Genomic DNA, 19,530 nt, shown 5'->3' with positions numbered 1-19,530 from the left:
ACAAACCACCTCCTAACTTTTAAATTATAAGTGGATGCTTAAGAAGCAGTTTCGCTATCAGCTTAGCCGTTGTTTACTTCTGCTTTCCGAAACCAGCAGAGTATCTGCAGACCAAACCCAACAGAACAGTCATACTACAGACTAAATTCAAATGCAGTATGAAGTAGGCAGTACCTACTGCCTACTACATTCGTAGATAGTATATATCAGGCCGTTTCGAAAACAGTCAAAGACATTCATTATGTCAGGGTTGCTTGGAATCAGTGGTCCAGTTTCAGGAACCGTGGATCTAGAGATTGTGAATGAATAATTTGTCGTTGTCTTTCACTTTTTACCACCAATATAGTGGCCACTATGTGGCTTTTTGAACTGTAGTATAGAGCAATTTTACACTCAAAGTTAGGATGTTACTACAGGCAGAGTGCCGGAGACACCGCAGACACGAGACATTTCACTCATATGAGGTTACTCCTTTTATTGTGAAAATACCAACCGGATGTTATAGCCTTTTTGTCTTGTTTGACCAAACCTGCTAAAGAGCGAATCTTCTGTGAATATGACATAAAGCAGTCTTATAACACAACTTTAATTGGAGTTGAACAGTAAGAAGCTCTACGTTGGTTAACGTTTGCTATGTTCATAATTAAGTTAGGTTTAGTTTGTAAGTGATCTCCTGAAGTATCCCACCGGGGCTTTTTATAGTCCTCCTGCAGACTCCACCCACAGAGTTGTCCTGGGAAACAGTAACAACTGTAAGAAAGTCAGTCAATCCTCCTGTTGCTGACCGGGGACACCTTTGTGGGAGACCCACGCCGCGGCTGGCCTGTTCCACTCTGCAGCTCAAACTTTAAAAGGATACTTCAACAAAACACTGTATGTGCGCCCATTAGGAGGATTATTATGCGCCCAAAAGCTGCCGCAGCCTCTTCACTCTGAGCTTCTTCTGCCTGAGGTAAGAGGACTCATTAATAAAGACGCGTGACATGAACTGTAGATTGAAATGAACGGGCTTGGCGTTGTTTGGTGTCTTTAAGTTGTATTATTAAAACTGTTGTTTTCATGGCTGCGGGGCGCTGCGTGTTCACTTGTTGCTTGGTAGCCATGACATCCTCATTCAGAGCCTGCAGGGCCAATGTGGGAACTTCTCACGTTTCTGTGAACTCAGACACGGCGAGGAAACACTCAGTAGTCCTGTAGAAATGTAAAGTGACACCAGACAAAGGGTGTTATAGAATAATGCGCGCAATCTTCAAATTATGGGATAAAAGTATCCCTTAGTAATGCCACAATCATTAGAAACTCTAGCATTGGATACTTTGAGGCCACTATAAGTGATCTGTAGATTTAAAGGTCCCTGGACATGCCTGATATCAGTGTGTTTAGTTTAGTTTATTCACACACATCATCACAAATGTACATCTATATATATTCAGTGAACATTTTCACAATGGTTGGATGCGTGGGAAAGGGTGACCAAAAGGAAGCTATTTAAAGCTTTTAATAGGGTGCACAATGTCCCACGAATGAAGAGGCAACAGACAAGATACAACAACAACAACAACACAGACATGTAACAAACACACAACAGGCATTCCTAATATTGTGGTTACACACATAGATTAGTGGGTGCATTGATATGATCAGTAAATTAATCATACATTGCCAGAAGTTGCAATTTTAACTTTTTTTGAAGATGGAGATGGAATGTGACATTTTTAACCCATTGTCCAGCTCATTCCATACCAGGGGCCTTTTGCCTACAAGGGCCCCAGAGCTTATTAACATTGTAGATTTATGGAACAGTTTTTGATATTCAAAGAAGAAGATATTTGAGCGACTAATTCAAATTACAACTAATTACACTACAAAGTATTATTATTTTTCCTGATCAATCAATACAAAATGACTCAGCCTCACCTGTGACATGAAGAGGAAACATAAATACTGAGCTTAAACTGTCCACATTGGGACGATCCCTCCCAAATACTTCAATAAAACTTCCATAAAGCGCCATAACAAAATGTTTTACAGCACTGTGACTCTATCTTTATGGCACTATTTCTTACATCAAGGAAGTTCACTTGTACAAGGTTTATTTTCCATGTCAGTGGGAGGATCTGCACACATGTAAAGGAAACAGTAGCCTACTAATTAATTTACACTTGCTTGACCTCACCCACTCCAACATGTTCAAAGGGCAGGCATGTAAACACAAACGCCCTCTTTTTTTCATGTTGTAACACACCCATGTTGGATTTGTCTGGAGGGACGTGCATTGAGAAACGCATCCTCTTTATCAGGATAACAGACTTTATCTTTCTTTTGGTCATAAGTAATGTTCTAACAGGTCTTGTGTAGATGCTCAGCTGGCAGATTAGACAAAATGGTAAGTGAAGAAGCCTTAACTATAACTTCAGCATGTTGCATCTCTCCTGACTCAGTGAAAAAGTATCTTTTGTCTTATAATTGATGTGTATGGTGTCATAATACCTACAAACCAACACCCACGATAATAATAATGAATCATTTGATTGAATACCATCAGAAAACAAAAACTAGTGAAGGTACAAAAAAGGATCTGAGGATGTAGGACCTTCGTTATCCGTCATATCTCACAGCAATCCATTATAAAGACACTTTAGGTCAAGTTATCACTCCTCAAACACATTGGCTAGACTCTTGTAAAAATGTGTCTTCATTTCCCACATTTTTACATTTTGTTTTTAGAAGCATCCGTTTCTTGCTGCCATCGCAGAGAATTTCCTACAGTCAGTGTTGACTCAGTATATCTGACTCTGGGCAGCTTAGTCATCTTGGTTCTCCGTGTCTCCCTGTGGATACTCTCCTCTGTGGAACTGGTCTGTAAATCAGAGTCACTGCCTTTGAATGTAGGCCAAGTATTCACCATCCTGGTATTAAATTGCACATACGAGGTGACAGTGTGAGAAGGAAATACTTCTGCTCTGACTCCTTCCTGGAATACTTCAAGGTTTGCCTGATCTACAATATCTCAAATGTCTTGTCACTTTTTTACTTTTATATCTCTATGGGTCTCTAAGCTTTGCAGTTTTAAACAGGTGTAAATCACCAGTGTCATCACGACAGGATATTCTTTGGACAATGATTGGATATGACACATTATATGATTATATATAATCGTCGAATAGATGCCAATGATTATTGAATAGTATTTTGCCTTGAGAGGGCCAGCCCTGATTGTTAGCTTACTCTTCTTAACACAATAGTATGTTTTCTGGTTGTTTCACTTTTAAAACCTCAGAAATGTCTGCTTGTAGAAACAATAAAAATCATTTCAGGTTGGATTTTGGATTGCATTTGAATAGAGCAGATTGTCTTTAATATCACTTCAGCCGGTACAACTTGAATGTGCAACTCGGCATCAGTGCTACAAGAAAAGAAGTTAACAGCAGCCAAAATACACAGGAATGTGTACAATCAACACATACATAAAAACACAGTAAAAAATAAAAACATGATCACAGCAGAGGTAGCATAGTCGCAAAAATGAGGTCAGAGTATTATGGGTGGCATGTAAGGGACTGTTTCAGTGCTGCCATGACACTGGGAATAAAACTGCTTTTCAACTTGGAGGTGCGAGCAGAGAGGACCCTGTATTTTTTGCCAAATGGCTTTTAAGTGTTCAAATGAATTCAACTCTATTCAGTCTGAAAAGAGTTCATTCTGACAATTTGTGTAAAGAGCAGTGCTCTACCCCGAAAGTGTTCTTGTAACAACCCAAAAATTGAGCGTGGAGCTCCTGACACCTCTTACCCTGAACTGGTGCCAGTTTTGAACCGTCACAAAAGGGTCAGACACCAGGTTGCTGGTTATCCAATTTGCAATGTGGAACAAACAAGCAAAAATTGACTAATAGATTTTAAGAAACTCAGTTTAAAATGTGAGCAAACAAGCTGTCAGAATTTTTACGGTTCCAATCAAAGTCAAATGTTGGCAATAATGTGCCACCTGGTCGCAATCTTCTAATAAGTGCTTCTATTTACTAATAGATAGCATCACATGGGGACCTATGAAATCTTAATTTTTTTCCAAATTCAGTTTTTTTTCCATTTATTGTTTTCTGAATTCTGTTTTTTACCCTTTACACTTATTTTACCACCATTTAGTGTGTGCTTTTTGTGTCAGTGAATAAAATGTCCGTTAGTGAAATGCAAAAATCCTTATGCAGGATTTTGTTTGGGGGAACTGTTCAGCTCTGTATTTTGGAATAAGAGATGACTTAGCCGATGTTCCTGGTGGGCGCTTCGACATGTTGTTTATTTCGGGAGGGGTGCGGGTGAGTGTTTGTGAGAAGATGCACGGGTGGTGCCACGAATGAGAGGTCTCCGGAAACATTTCCCCAGACAAACGTTCTTTCTCCTCATGATGACAGCATATCAGTCACATTATGTCAATTTCCGCGATACTCAGCGTTTAACAGTAGATTCCGTTTTTATTGGCCAATTCCACGACTCCGTCCACGATTCTGTGAACGGGAAATCATAGGGTCCTACACATACGTACATAGCAAAAACAGTGAACAGTGAAGGAATGCATTCAGGTCATCCAAGTTCAGGTATGGGTGAGTCTTAAATCTCACACACATACAGTGTGTCTCTTTCACGTATCCACTGCACTCCTTAAATTGTCTGCACATTACCCAGTTGTGCTGCGTGTGAGAAAACAGAAGTCTGAATCTGTTGCAGTGGACTCAAAACCGACTTGTTCCTGGCAGCCTCCTCGTACAGTCTTTTTAATGGCTGGCCGAGCTAATGTAAAGCGCCACAGGTGGTTCACAGCGAGGTAGTGTGTTGATGACATTGTTCCCTTTGAGTAGAGCTCTGTTGCACTTTACAGCTCAACTCATTTGCCTGTGTATCATTTTTCCATCATGCATTTGCACTGCATTTGACCTAATACATGCTGCTCCTCCTCTTCTACTCAGGTTCTACTTCTTGCCTCAAACAAACAAGTATTTTCAGTAGTTGAGAACATGTCTCGCACAAAAGCAGCAACTGTTTATATACTGATGACGAGCATTAGGAAGCAGCAGCAGCAGACGACGATGCTGCTGAGATCATGAGAAGTTAAATTCCACACACAATGACATTTTTATTCGCAAGGCCATCTGGGAGAAGTCTGCCAGCTTCCATTGAACAAAGAATACAGGCTGTTTTCTTTGCATGTCTCCCAGCATCCTCTAAACTGACTTGTGGGGTCGTCTGTCAGAAATATGCATTTATTTTCAGTACAGGAGACAAATGTAAGAGGAGTTGGCCTTCCATTTAAAGTTCTGTAAATTACCATGAAGATTGTGTTGGCTCCTCGCTGAACCTCGCCAATTTCTCATCTTCACAAACCCCCTCATTTAACGATGAGGAGGATAGGCACAGTGTCAGCCTTGTAATTACACTGTATTTAGTAGTGAATGGAAGCATTAGAGGAAGTCTTACAGGTACTGCTTCACAGTGCAGCACTCTCTTAGTGATGGGTTTCATTCGCCTGCGAGGGTGACTGCTGGGTTCCTTGCTGATATTCATAATAAAGCCTTGACTTAGTTTTTGTTAAGACTGGAATCCTCTCAGCACGCCAAACAGCAGCCGCACTCACTGTTCCAAAACAGCTGCCTTTTCTGCAGCTTGAACAAATTTGCTGTCTCTCTGAATAGGCTCTCTTTCCTCCGGGGAATTATCAGGGCAGACATTGCTGTCAATTGTTGCTTTGTATGTGGTGCTGGGAAATGTTTTTCTTCTAAAGATTGTCCGCTTTGCAAACCTTAGTTTTATCTTCGAATGAAGTTTCTAATGCTCTAGATAAATAATATTTATCACACAAATGCACACAAATTCATTTTGAGGTCACATTACAGTTCGGGATCATGGGCAACCAAAATGGTCACCCAGTCCCTCCAGGATTTCGCAGGATTTTTTTGTGATTGCTGCGGCCCAAAAAGCCTGAATTTGCGACAGCTTTTTGAAAAAATTGCGGTGAAAGTTGCGATCATTTTTTTTTTTGCTTTTTTCCCCCAATAACATCTCAGGGGCAAGTAAATATGCTAAATTACAGTTGTTTTTAGAAAAAAATCTTGATGTGGCCACTGACTGTATTTTGATTCTCTTGATTCACAGAAAAATGCCATGAAAGGGCTATATTGCACATTTACGACGGTCCCTGAATGCACCTCGCAGTGACTGATGCACAGTCAGTTCATGGCACTCTGAAATTAATCTGCATCTTTGATGACTAGGAGTTGATCAAAACTTACTGAATGTGGTGGAGGTGAGGAAAGCTGGTTCATAAAGCACACCTGCTGCAGGTAGAGACCAAGCGAACTCTGAGCCCCTCAATCTATAAATAATAACGTTGTCATGTTCACTTGTCCTGCCTGCTGTCCTCTCTTTTCACCCGTTCTCTCTGCGTGTTTTGTTGTTGAAAAGTGCCGATCAAGTGAGGACTTATGTTTATGTTCCAAGGAAGTCAAATTGATGACAAAACCGATGACGTACAGGGGCTGAGATTAAGGTAATTGGTCAAATTTGCGGGAAAGTTGCGGTGATTGTAAAAAATTGCAAGGCTGCGAAAAAATCGCAATGATTAGTTGAATTTGCGTTGATAGTTGCGATTGCGAAATCACCATTTGATGTCATGGTGTGTTGCCATGTTTTTATAAAAAAAAGTGCATCAATATTATGAAAGCAGGTGTGCATTTCACTTTGTGAAGAGTCAATTCTCCATCTCAAAGATTTCTGTACAAATAAATGTGAACATGGTATGATTATATATTACCTTCATTTGGGTTGATCTGCTTGAATTAGGGATGTACATTTTTAGTATTTTCTGTGATTGATTTTTGGAAATGTTAATGATCAATTATCGATTAATCAATAAAAAAAAACATTATTATTCTCATGTAAAAAACAATGCCTAATTTATATTTTCTACAGCAACATCATGCATATAACTGAATGCAGGTACATGTTTAACACTGATTATCAACGATCAGGCTCCTAAAAATATTCTCCCCGGACATAGTCTTATAAAGTGAAGGCTCATAATAATAACAGAAAAGTACTTCAGACTCACAGTGTCCAGTTTTCTTTCTAATCGGTCTTATGGATAAAAATGAGCATGTGTACGTAGTCAGGTGTCAGCCGATAGTGCAACCGGGTCGTAATCAGTCCAGCGGCAGAAAAGCCCAGACGGCTCTGATGTTGATGGTCTGCAAACATAGTGCACTAGCAATTCCACACAGTCTGTTGGCTTTGTATCCAAAGGTGGGGAAATGTCCTGTTTAAAGTTATCAACCTTCGTGTCCGTGTTGTTGTTGGCAGCAGTTGTGTAGTGATCCTCTTTAAAATTTGCACGTGGAGACCTGGCGTCTCCGCTGTGCACAACACCTTTAACAGCTGATTCACATCTAAACATGCTTTAAACTTAAAACACCTCCCTGATAGCTAAACAAAATAAGACCACATGTTGTCCGTTGCACGTGACGGAAAATTGAAAACAAAAAGGCATGTTTTTGAGTAATTTCTTAACAATCAATTAATCGATAATCGATTAATTGTGTACATCCCTAGCTTGAATCATAAAATAATGCATGATATCAGTGTAATCACACCGAGGTCTGATAATGAAATGTCTTTTCAAAAGTTGCCAGACTGGAGGTTTTTTTTTTTAGAGAAATCCCATCACTTGGTAAATGCTTCAGTTCTCCATATGGACAGACTTAAACCTTTGTATGCTGACCTTCCAGGAAGCAATCGCAAAACAAACAGCTGACGGGGGCTCGAATTTAACCATGCAAATAGAAACTTTCAAAAACTGGATTGTCAGGATGGATTGGGTAAAAAACCAGCTGGATATTTACTATCTGGTTTGAGCCGTGTGAAGGAATCCTCCTGTGCATGCGCTAAAAACAGATTAGAGTTTGTATGCAGGAGATGCTTCCTCCCTACGAGTGTAATCCAGCCACGTGCAGTGTGGATGCTACAGCAGGTATCAAGAAGGCCAATGAGCATCTGTCTGTTCATTCAGGTGTTTCTTTGTGCAGAGCAGTGAGATGGAAGAGGACTTTTATTCTCTTTCTGTAGACCACAAAGTAGTGCTAAGATGGTCAGGTCTCTGCACAGCTCATACTGTGTCTGTGTCAATGACTAATCATGTTTTGAAGGGTGACTACAGATGAGTCCACCTGGGAGAGGTTTTTATTTGTTCTAATTCATGCATGGCTAAAGTCCCAGGAATAACTGTGTTCCTCAAAGGCAAATTTAAAGATACATATGCAAACTCCAACGGGTGCTTTGACAGCTCATATTTTCCATTTAGACATATCCAGATTCCCCAAACACTATGACTCCTTCGAGCTGCTGATAAGAAATGTTCCTGTCTGGTATATCATATATTTTTTTAAATGATGTTTTGGGCATTGGTGCTTTTATCAGATTGTGGAGAAAAGCAAACTAGATAGTGACAAAGATGCCACAAGGTCCCCGACCACATTTTAAACAGAGACATTTTGGGTCATAGTCAGCATCCAAACAACTTTTTAAACTTGTTTGATGTGAAGATAAAATATTAGGTGCAATTTTAAGTGGAGCTCATGCAATATGCCGGTATTGAAGATAGAATGTTAGAATGACCCGGTGTGAGAAATACTGATAATGTGCTTACATAAGAATATAATACCATATAACTAATTGGTTCAATGGAAGAGAGCAGTAGTGGTTTTAACACTGGATGTCACCTGCTATAAGACCGAGGGAAGACGATGAAGAAACAGCAGCAGCAGAAGAAGATAACTCATCGCTAGCTAGTCTTTACTACATCTTTACTGGTGCATCTCATGTTGGAGGAGATGACAGGAAGCCTGGGTACTCTACCTGCACTCAAAAATGTTCCCTTGTCTGTTTTGTAGTGTTTAGGATTTCATGATAAAGAAGGGATGTTTGTGTACAATGCATAACAGTCACACACAGAGGAACTTGGTGAGTTTTGGTTTCATCATTGGTTTCTGTCACAGGACTGGTGACACAGTTAAAACAAAACATTGAATATCATAAGAAAAAGATGATGATATAACGGTCTTCATAACCTTTTCTTAGTTTGACTGGTAGCATTGTGTTCTTACCGTTAGAGAAAAATTCACCCCCCTACAGTGTGTGCCGATCGAGAAATGAGCTGTCCAGACTACACTTGTTTTTTGTACCAGGCTGTAAACATGTTTATTTCTGCTGTAAAGATCGGCTTTTTGAATTGTTGTGTATGTGGTTTCTGGTACTTCCGGAGCCAGCCTCAATCAGATCCTCGATGAACGGCAGTTTTTAGCTCTTCTGCATTGGACTCATATTTTTAGACCGGAGGATGCCGCTTGGTAAGACCAAGAAAAACATCAAAGAAAGTAGACAAACTCAGAATATTTTTCAGTCTATGGACGAAACAAGCTACAGTTCCAGCTTTAATATCCAAACAGTTTCAATTGCAGGAGTTAAAATTCTGAATGGGAACTCTTTCAGTGTTTTTTTTCTCCTTTTACTGAAGTAAATGGTCTGACTCCTTTTTTTTCTACACCGGCCTGTTAGAATCAATATGTTCTGAAGGCTTTGTCTGTCTGTTTCTGTTTCACAGAAACATGAATATATGAAAATAATTACCAATAGGCTATGTAATGTACACCAGATGTTCTCAGGTAATGAAACGCTTGAGGTTGAGCAGCTGTTGACCATGCTGTCTCATGGATATTTCCATCAACACAAAAACACTGTTCTCAGCCTTGAAGCCTTCTCTGTATATTATCCCAACATAACACATGACAGCTGATTATTTTATCAGACTGATTGATAAACAGATTGAAATTCTGTGTATCTGCACACACTTCACGCTACAACAGTGACTAAGGATGTGTTTATATAGCAGAGGCAGGGTAGTTGCAACAGACACCTGACCTGTGGCCTGCAGGCTCCGCCCCTCCCCGGCTCTGATCTGCCTACTGTCTGTGTTAGCACAAAGCCAAATTTAGCTCAGTGTAATCAGTGTGGTGAGCACTTGCATGCCTGCTGCTGTGGATACCTGGCTCGTATAAACACACCTGCTCCGTCTAATGGACTTAAAATGAATTTAATGTGCTTCACCAGGAGTCTGCTCACAGCCGTCACCTTCAAATAAACCGTGGGTAAGGTTTCTATTGATTCATTTATTGGCTGCTTTGTTGGCTTAAACAAAGGCTTTAAAAGTTTCTCTGTAGTTGACAACGACAGAAGAACAATTAAGCAAGAGGCTTTTGGGTGTTTTATTGATGTTGACAACACAGAAGCGTTCTGATGCGAGTAATACTATTGTTTTGTTGGTTTCTTCCTTGTTTGGATAATTCCCAAGGGGTAAAGTTTGACTGTGGTGAAGCTCAGCGCTTAGCAACACCTTCCTCATTGATAACGCTTCATGGTTTTAATAACATGTGCGCATAGAGGCAGTGCATTATGAAGATATGGGTTGGCTCTGCTTGTGGGAAATTGCATGTATTATGTATGCACGCACTATTTCTCTATTTCTCAGCAGCATCTTTTTTGAGAAGGTTACAAACAGATACCTCGCACTCCACATAGATAACCAATAAAACTCTTCAGCAGAGCTTTGTATGTTTGTGAAAGAACAAAAAATAAGGGTTTGACTCATTTAAATTTCACATGTTTTTTGACTAGTATTATGATCAAGTTGTATGCTCCTTCAAACTGTAAAAAAACAACCAATCCACCTTCTCCTAAAATCTGGCATGCTGATCTTTATGCTAATGCAGGTGCGTTTGCCCTTTAAATAATATGAAGCACGTGTCAGAAGTACTTAAGTGATAAGACAGGATCTTCCATTCAGTATATACGGTTTAATCTCATACTTACAGTAAGGTAATGTCCTTAAACAAGTAGTAGTTACATCAGCATATCTTTAGATCACAGTCGTTAATATCTGTTAGAAGAAAGCTAGTGCTAACATTCAGCTTTTTATGTTGTTTTCATCATTTACACGGTTTTTAAAGCTGAGGTTGGTAGTCAGATTTAGATACACTTTTTGTTACACTGGTTAAAATGATCTTTGTGTCCAGATGGTAATCAATACACAATGTGTTCTTAAAAAAGAGTGAAAAAAAGCTGCTATCTACAGCTGGAGTAAACCTGGGAAAACACAAACCAATCCCTGCCATCAGGAGCCAAATTATGAAACCAATCAAATCCCGTCCTGCTATTCTGCCCACCTCCTGCTCGTAGGGATGGGTATCTTTCACATTTGAAAGATGTCATGGTACACGGCCTCGCAGTGAATGTGCGCGCCCGTCAGCTGCAGGCTCCGTTTGGCGCGCTCCCGCGCAGATGCAGAGAGCAGAGACGTCCACCCGATCAGTCTCTGACTTTATTACAGGGCGAAAGTATGGAAACTCGCCTTCTCTTCCACTCCCTCACAGTCACAGGGATGCGTTCAGGTACCGAAACATGGTACCGGTTGGTTTTACGTGAGTCGGTACCCGGTAGTACCGACGGAATTCGGTCGGTACCTATAAAAGTACCGAATTCGGTACCCATCCCTACCTGCTCGTGCATTTCATGTTTGTTTGTGTTTTTAACTTTCACTATGATAATGTTTTGGTGTTTTCTTACCGCTGAGTGAGACATGAGTTGACGTAGTGCGTTTTTGAATCAGTCACGATCATATGGTCACGAATCAGTGGCGCTCGTGCATGTGAGTGGGGGCGTCGTTTTGGAGGAGCTCCCAGGGGAGGGGTTAGACGGAGTCCTGAGGAAATTCTACATTCAAATTCATGCTAGTTTTCCGTGACTACCAACCCTAGCTTTAAATAAAGCTGCATTTTCCACAGAGGTTTCAACTTCTCTGAAACAAACAGACTTGATACTTTAAAAAAAAAGAACAGTGAAATAGAAACAGTTTCAGGTTAAATATTGGTGGCTCTCCAATGCTCTTCAGCAGACACTCAATGTGCTTTGAGGGGCTTGTATCTGAAACTCTAAATCCACTATGTTTTATGTTCCATATTTTCTGTTTTTTTTAATACAACCCTGGTTTTTGAAAGATATCAGGAGTTGACTGTCACATCATCTTTGTTCCCCTCGGTCCTCACTCCTCTCTTTTTTTCTCACTTTCGCTGAAAACATTTCCTTTTGAACCTGAAAGCAGAACTATGCAGACTGAACGGCTGTTTTGTCTATTCCTGCAGTCTTATCGGCTCTTTGATCTTCCCCAGAGTGAGTCAAAACATCACAATATTTTGTTCTCATCAATGTTACTCTAATAGCACTCACTGATTGACATTTTTCATTTTCAAAAGCCCAGCTTTTGTTGAGATGTCTGTTTTTGGGCAAGGAATCACTTGAGGAAGTGAGGACGTCATGTACATCACTGGTATTTCAGTTCCCAAAATCCCCTGAGAGGGTTTTAGTTTCATACTTCTGCAAAAACTACCCTCTACTGAATGATTTCTAAAGAAGCAGAGCGGGATGTTGGTGTGAGTCATCTGGTTGAAGTTTAACGTATTTTAACAACCCCCGAGAGGTCATCAGTGTATCATCAGATTAACACACACAAACATCGACATATTTGTGGGCAATTTAGAGTTTCTGATTGACCAAACTTGTTCTCACAGTCTGAGATTTGAGGGCCTTTTATTGTTAGATGATAGAACTAATCTTTGTGTTCAATGGTAGAGCTTTGACTGTTTTTCTGCAAAACATGTTGCATCATTGCTTCTCGAAAGGTTCAGGTTTAAGTTGATTTGTTAATTGATATGACGCAACCAGACAATAGAAATCAGCCTTTACTGCAGGGGGGTAATGGTAATCTGATCAGACCTGCTGTGAGACTAAAGTTTGCCTTGGTCGGGATTCTTCAGGCTAAACTACTTACCTCTTAAACGGGACTCACGGCCACTTTCCTTTTCAAAAACTCCGAAGTCTCACAGTCCCTCTGCTTGTTTTCTTTGCTCCTCTGCCCTCTTTATTTTGCCCTTTTCCTGCCTGTTTGTTATTTAACACACCGGGGCTGAAGTGCAGCAAGTTGATAGTGTAATGTCATATTGATCATTTTGAGACATTTTATACCCGCGTGTGCTTCTTTAAATAAGATGAAATCACATTTCTCACCTTGCTATCACCTATCACAGTGCTATGAGAAATTGGATTGCCAAGTGCGGCCTATTTCTAGTAGCAGAAATTGCCCTGCTTATTTTGGAGTATGTTGAACATTTACAGATGGGGTAGTGTTTATCCCTCTGCAGGCTTCTTGGCCCAAGTTGTAAGAACATTTCATCAGAAAACTTTAAAAAAATTGAGTTCTTCTGATGGGGTCATCATGCCCTTAATGTGGCAGCAGAATTTATATTAGCCATAGGAAAAAGTTTGACGTTTTGGAAAATGTGCTTATTTGCTTCACTGCAGAGATTGAAGAAGATTAACACCGCAACTTAGACTCTCAAAGACTATTAAGATGTTGTCTCTCAACTCAAACTCCACTTGGAAATAGGAAGTCAAACCCTGACCATGGCACAGACAAGAAAGTCTTTATGTGATGTCTTTTCTGGCTACACCAGCCCACAAACTTAAAGCATTTTCTTGCATCCTAAATGTCCATCGCTTAGTTGACTTATTGCTTCAACTAATAACTACTAGTCGACTCAGAAGATATTATAGGTTCCATAAAATGGCCATTTTAGCTGATTACAGCATATCCCAGGTATCTTTTAAGCAAGAGTTTGAATTTGGTTGCAAAATAACATCACAAATGCAGCCTGTGAAGATAATCTGCAACCTCTGAGTTTCTAACCTCATTATCCACATGCAGTGATCTGTACTGATTGGCTGCTTAAAGGTTGACTGAAGGGGGAGGGTGCAAACTGGTGTAAACACATGCAGAGGCTGACAAACACCAAAACAAACATGGTGAGCACTCCAGAAGAACCAGCACCAGTACTAAGCCAATGTTTTTTGTAGAAAACTGTTAATCACAAGGTGGTGACTCTGACCTGATTCTGTCACAAACCCAACTACCTACTGATCCTTGTCGTTGAAGCAGTCTTTGGAGTTTAGTTTTAATTCATTAAAAAGAGGGATATGACAAATGTGGTTTCCTGCAGCATTCTGGATTAGTAGAGGACGAACAGTGAAAGAAAACGTAATGAACACGTTAACTTTCTGTAGCTGTAAGTGTTCGCTTCAGATCAACACAATAATCTGTTCTGCTGTGCACTGTACCCACCTGAGGTATCTTTGATGTTTTATCAATAACTTGAATGCGTTTTTTTGGTCAGTGCAAAGAATGGGATTTCAGTCCTGTGACGCTACCAGCCAGATTTCCTGTATGCCTTGGCTGCACCAGCGCAATATGTCAGCGCCCAGGGAGGCGGCCTTTTAGGTTCAACTCTCACAATGGGCGGAAATGAAGTGACATTATCCATTCTTTACACTGTTAATGGTTGGCACACAACAAATTATCACCAACTGTAGCCCACTGTCTTCTCTGGTCCGCTGATGCAAGGACAAATTAAAGAAATTTGTGTTGGCTTTTCCAACCAATAACAGAGCAAATTGGCATTTGTGGCTCTAACCTTTGACTTTTTGAGTGTGCAACACTGAAGCAAAACCACAATAGATTGAATCAAGTAGTTTTTGCAATCACTCCTGCTGTTATGTCACCATAGCACCAATGCAAGTCACCTTGTAGAAGCTATGTTTTTCCGCTAGGTGGGCAACAAAAACATTGCAGAGGCTTTTTCAGGGTTGCTGGATCAATGCATAGGGAAGGAGGAATGTGTTTTTCATTATATGGGACCTTAACGTATGCTGCATCCCTATACTACGCTTGGTGATTAGGGGATGTATGTGTTAGCCGACACATAATGTTTTGATTAATCTGTACAAAGCTCAGGATGAAAGATAATCATCATGCATGTTGTGCCAGACTTTTTTTTTTTATGGGACCAGTACCTTACTGGCATGTATTGTGGCTGCTACCTGCATAATACCCAAGTGGCAACCTCTGGTCTCAAAATATGAGTCCAATGTGGAAGTGCTAAAAACTGCAATTCATCAAGGATTGGCTTGAGGCTGGCTCCGGAGGTACCGGAAACCACATACACACCAATTCAAAAAAGCCGATCTTCACAGCAGAAATAAACATGTTTACAGCCTGGTTCAAAAAACGTCTTGGCTCTATGCAGCTAATTTCTCTATCGCCACACACTGTAAGGGGTGATTTTTTTTCTAAGGCCACAGTTCAGAAGATATTAAGATTACGAGTTTTTGTCCAAATAAGGACATGACTGACTTGACTCCCAGACAGGAACATATAGCTGTTGGCTAGGAGGCTCAAACCCCACCTCTTTACGTCACACTCTGCCTGGTTGAGTTCCGCATTTCCAATATGGCTGCCACCGCCGATTGGCTTCAAGACCGCGCTCAGGAACAGATGGGTGACGTCACGGATACTATGTCCATTATTTATACAGTCTATGATGTTGTGCCAGACTTTTTTTTTTTGTTGATGGGACCACTACCTTACTGGCATGTATTGTGGCTGCTACCTGCGTATTACCACAGAGACTTGACAGAGGTATTTACCTTTAACATGTTTCCCAACAGATTGTTTAAAAATGGTTAAAAACTGCGGAGCACCTCATGGCTTCACGATGTGGAAACAGGGGGGGAGGGAGCAGCATCAAACCAGGGGAGGAGTGCTGATCAAGGCCCGGGCCCTGATTACAGGCCAGCCCCCAGTGTGCCTCTCAATAAGATAATGCTATCTAGGCTCACAGGTATTTGGTTTCAGTGGAGAGGGTAATAACTGTCACCAAACACTGAGGAGACCTTTCATCCCCCAGCCCTGTGTTGTCAGCCAGCGTTTGTGTGCAGTCTGTGCACAGAGGCAGCTTTTGTGTAGCAGGGTGAGGTCACATCACCACGATGGCCTCATATCTGCCCATGGGGACAATAGCTGGGTTTGATTAAATCAAACAGCCGTGACTATCTAAATAGTGGTCAACATGCTGTGTCCAGGTTACTGTGGCGGCGTTGTTGAGGAGGTGACGTAGTCATGACTAATTTAGCCGTGCCCAAGAAAAGCAAAGCTGATGGTGAACTATAAAAAAAGTCATAAAAGGGTTCAACACAGAGCAGGGTGCTGTGCTTTCTCTGGGGTTATAGCTATAAGGGATCAGTCAGTGTGAAGTATGTTGTAGTTGTAGGCCAGTAAGTAGGCGGTTAACTATGGAGGGACAGAAAGAGAGGTCAAACAAAAGTCTGAGTTAAATATCAAACCCAGCTGAGCCACACCAAGCCTTAATCCTCAAACACTGTGCCTCATTTGAAGGCAAAAGTTAAGCATTCATTGAGGAACCAAGCTGCTGACAACATGTTCAGGATACTTCTTCAAGAATTGGACTGATAAGGTCGTTAAGAGTTTTTAGAAGACAAGCAATGAGTCACACTTTGTTGATGTTTGCAACCAAACCTTATTTGGACAGAAAAGCACTGTAGCCTTTGAGACAAGAATGTCCAGTTTTGGTCAGTGCAGAAGCTGTGTTTACAACTGTGATGTTCAATTTGGTGTCCATTGAATGCCAACTGATTCAGCAGATGTTCAATTCATCTCCTCTTACGTCTTCTCTCTTTTCTTCTTTGAGATAATTTCAGGATGATCAGCTGCTGCTAAACATTTATCAGCTCCAACTCCAACATAATATGATTTGATTCAGTTGCCATCAGAGAATATACCCAGAGTGGATACTGGTGATATGACTGGCACATAAATGGCACTACCAGCTTCTAGCTTAGCATTACATTTAGAGGATTGAATGAACATCCAAGGAGAAGTTTCATAAAGTGACCCCAAGAAATTCATATCAGTCCATATGGATGATTATCACGATTAATTTCAAATCATTATTTCATTTAGATTTAAAGCAGATTTTAGGTGCTGAGTGGAAGTTGAACAAAAACAAATTGTTAGCTTGTATCAGGATTTCGTTTTTCGATAAGCTTCTTGAATCCCTCATTTCTGACGGCGCCAACAGGAAGCAGGTCTAAAGTGTAAGATGAGACTTTTGTGAAGTTTGAGTTTGTAGATTCTTATTTTTCTCAGATATCAAATTATAATTTGTGTATCAGTTTATAGAGTATTGAGTAGTGCGCTCCCTTTTAAGGTTACCAAGTGTTACGGGCAGAGTTTTTTTCCCCCCCACAGTGCAGTTAATGCATCACTGTTATTTACGATCACAGTAGACATTAAACATTTTCGTCAGTGTCGCTGTCGATTATTTCAGCTGCGTTAACCTTCCGCTCCAATCGTCTTTGAGCCCACCTACCTCTTTCCCTGCGACATGATTGGCTGTTCAATGCCATCTTCTTCTTCTGTTTAATGTTGGGTGGCAACTAGCGTTTAAGGCACAGTAGCAACCCTCTTTCCAGTGGTTGAGGGCTGTAATTACAGGCTTAAATATATAATTTTTATCAAACATTTGTCATATTTATATTGAGAAAAATTATATCACGGTAATTATCATTATCAAATTATCGCCCAGCCCTACCAACAACTCATCTGGCATGAAAAAAAACATGCTAACAAAAGAACTAGAAGGTTCAGATGAAAATCCATAAAGGTCAGTCTGTAAACTTTGTCTCTCACCAGGCTCTGAGTCTGAAACTGTTGTTGGCACACTTGACAGCCATTTGGTGTAGTTTCATACCCAAAGCTCCTTACTGTATCATGAGGTCTCACTTCAAGGGGAACTCAATTGGCCGTTAAACCCCTGAATCTCAGAGTTTTAGCCAAAGGATCTCATTGACTCTGCTCACAATCAGAAAACTGCAGCTGGACTTTATTTTAAGACCACATTACCGCAACTTTTTAATGTATGTCTTGTGTACGTATGAGGAAAAAGAGCACGGTATCTAGGCCAAGTTGTCCTTGTCTACTTTATTCTAGAGCAGGCACGCCTCTATGGAGGAGGTCCTGCCTCTCTCTGAGACCAAAGTCCAGTCTCTGTTGTTAACACAGAGGCCTGGTGTTGGATGACACCTCAGATCTATATTGGGCTTTTGTCCCTTGTTTACAGGTGTCTCCATGTCCTCTTCTGCAGCTTACTTTGAACGGCCAGTTTAAAAAAGCATCATAAAGGAGCAGCCCCAGGTAACTGTTGTCCCCGTAACACAGATCTGCATTGACATGCTTCAAGTTAATTAATGACCGGTGGGCAGTTTCTGACCTAGAAAGACTGCACTATGTAGCTTTTCGGAGATAAACCTTTGATGTATAGTTGGACATTCATGTATGTATGTTAAGTTCAAACAATGTGACCTGTTTAACATTATCAGCACTGGCTTCTGCATCCTGTTGAGCAGCTACTGGCTTTGTGTGCTTCTTGTTGTTTTATACGCAGGACAGGTTTGATGATCCTTTTGCTCTTTTTCAGCAGACATATTTAAGATTCTGCAAATGTTTCATAAAATGTCTGAGATTTAAGGCAAGAGATCATCTAGAACAATGATGGTAAACATTTCCAAGCATTTTGTAGATAAGATAAGTCTGCAGCAATCCACCTATCTAAGTTGTGATAATGGCCTCATAAATGAATAGAGGTGCAATATAAATGAGCACATAGGGAGATCATGTCCGAAACAGATTGGCACCTTTGGATCGTGCATACAATCACACTGCTTTTATGTCCTAAAAACAGGAGGGCTCTGATGTCCCTCCAGGAAGTCTCTGAGAGAGTGATGCTGACAGAAAAGATTCTGTTGATGCCATCACGAGCCTCGGTCACCTCTGATCTACTCACTGCTCACTGGTCCGATCTATTGTGCTTCGCTTTGATCTCAAAGATTCTGCAACAGTTTACTTTGGAAGATAAACATGATGGGCCACAAGGTCAGGAGCTGGTTCTTTAAGTTCAAATGGACTAGAAATACTGAGATAATAGCTCATTATATGTTTTGGGACTTTAAGTTGTTATGCTGCTGACACAGGTGTGTTTATGTCATCAACTTCCTCTAAGGCTGCAACAATGTTTATTCTGTCACTGCAGGTTGTAGCTACTTAAAGTACACATTAGTGACATGTTTGCTCTGTTAGCAGCCTGCATATGCAATGATGGTGTTAAGCAGCACCAGGAAGGGGTGATGCTGATAACTGGAATGCATGCATTGGGAAGCAACCTCGTCTAAACTACATGTCTGCCTTGAGCGTCCTTCAACACAATATATGACAGCAGCAGCATCCTTTGCTTGTTTACAGTCATGTGACACAAAGGCTCTGCGTGCACAGTGGTCATATGGTGATGGGCTGCACTAATGTGATATCAGACAGACTTTATTGTAGATTAATCATGGAATATGAGAAACTGGTGACTTTTTGTTTTGTATTAAGCAACAAAAAGTGGAAGCATGATATATTTCAGGACACATGCTAGACATTGCGTGTCCTGCAGTGTGACTAGAGCTGGGCGATATTGAAAATTATGTC

The 19,530-nt window shown here is 40.7% G+C and overlaps 1 protein-coding gene across 7 annotated transcripts in view; it reads left to right on the top strand.

The window, feature by feature from the left end:
• Positions 1-569: 569 nt before the first annotated feature.
• Positions 570-19,530, top strand: part of LOC117810421 (A-kinase anchor protein 13) — a 142,379-nt gene continuing 123,418 nt past the window's right edge. For 5 of the 7 annotated variants that reach the window (XM_034680257.1, XM_034680256.1, XM_034680254.1 and 2 more), the window contains exon 1: positions 570-952. The gene's annotated coding sequence lies outside the window, so the exon portion shown is untranslated. The remainder of the gene's footprint in view (positions 953-19,530) is intronic. The other 2 variants (XM_034680258.1, XM_034680255.1) reach the window with 1 other exon arrangement.

The sequence above is a fragment of the Notolabrus celidotus genome, chromosome 3, assembly GCF_009762535.1.
Source record: "Notolabrus celidotus isolate fNotCel1 chromosome 3, fNotCel1.pri, whole genome shotgun sequence".
Classification (NCBI taxonomy): domain Eukaryota; kingdom Metazoa; phylum Chordata; class Actinopteri; order Labriformes; family Labridae; genus Notolabrus; species Notolabrus celidotus.
This window is presented reverse-complemented; position numbering and strand designations above follow the sequence as displayed.